Source organism: Geospiza fortis, unplaced genomic scaffold (assembly GCF_000277835.1).
Source record: "Geospiza fortis unplaced genomic scaffold, GeoFor_1.0 scaffold185, whole genome shotgun sequence".
In the NCBI taxonomy this organism is placed as follows: domain Eukaryota; kingdom Metazoa; phylum Chordata; class Aves; order Passeriformes; family Thraupidae; genus Geospiza; species Geospiza fortis.
The window spans coordinates 517,631-519,017 of record NW_005054469.1 but is presented as its reverse complement, the minus strand read 5'-3'; positions in this window follow the sequence as shown (position 1 = coordinate 519,017).

The following is a 1,387-nucleotide window of genomic DNA, read 5'->3' as shown; positions in this document are numbered from 1 at the left end:
GGAGCGTCGGCCCCGTCCGCCCCGGCGTTCCGATCGCTCCGCGGCCGCGCCCTGCGGGGCTTCGGGCGCTGCGGGGTTGCCCGAGCGGGTGCGGGCTGCGAGCGGCTGAGCGGCTCCTGCTGCATCCGTGTGATCCTCGCGTGTGTTTGTGTTTCTCCTGGCGCCTGCCTAGCATTCAGATTTACTTTTGCAGAGCAGTCAGGGCTTTGGGCAGCTTCCAGGTTGAAGGAGACCAGGTTGCTCAGAGCTCCATCCAACCTGGCCTTGAACGCTTCCAGGGATGGGGCATCCGCAGCTTCTCTGGGCAACCTGTGCCAGTGCCTCACCTGTGCCAGTGCAACCTGTGCCAGGCTCTTCACAGTCGGAACTTCCTCCTAATATCTAATCTGAACCTGCTCTCTCTCAGTTTGAAGCCATTCCCCCTTGTTCTGTCACTCCAGGCCCTTGTGAATAGTCCTTCACCATCTTTCTTGTAGGCTTCCTTCAGGTACTGAAGGCCACAGTTACGTCACCCCTGAGCCTTCTCTTCTCCAGGCCGAACAACCCCAAATATCTCAGACTTTCCTCAAGGAAAGCTGCTCCATCCCTCTGATCATCTGGGTGGCTTCTTCTGGCCTCACTCCAACAGCTCCATGTCCTTCCTGTGCTTGACCCCAGATCTGCATGCAGCCCTGCAGGTGGGGTCACACCAGAGGGGGGCAGAGGGGCAGAATCCCCTCCCTCCTCTGCTGCCCACAGGACTTTGGACGCAGCCCAGAACAGGGTTGCTTTCTGGGCTGCCAGAGCACATTGCCTTGTCATGTCCAGCCTGTCATACACCAGCACCCCCAAGTCCTTAAATAATTTTTGTTCATGTTCTTCAGGAGCCACATTACTGTGTATTCCTCCACTACTGTTTCATTAGCTATACAGATGTAGAACAGCAAACTGTATGACCTCCTTGACCCAAGGAGGGTCAAGATCAGGATTAATGGAAGTATGATAGCCAGGAAGGAGAACTGATAAATACTAGAAGTTTGAAAGTGAAAGGATGGGTCCAATGTGATCTTAAAAAGTGGAAGCGGCAGTTTTCGAAATGAAATGTAAGTAGACATTAATAATATTTTGAGATGGAAGCGGTTTGAGCAAATTAACCTGATGAGGGGGAAGTGTTATGAAACTAGTAAGATAGGTCAACCATATGTAAAAATAAATCTATTCTGTAACACAATATATGTAAAGGCCTAATTAGGATTCTCAGTCTGAAGTTACACTCCTAATTAGTGTTTAAGTGGCACCTCTGTCTTAATTTTCAAATGCAAGGGCAGAGTGACACACAGCAGCCACTCAGACCCTCTGGCCCGGCCTTGCCTTGACATTCCCAGCCTCTGGCGGCCAGGCAACAGCC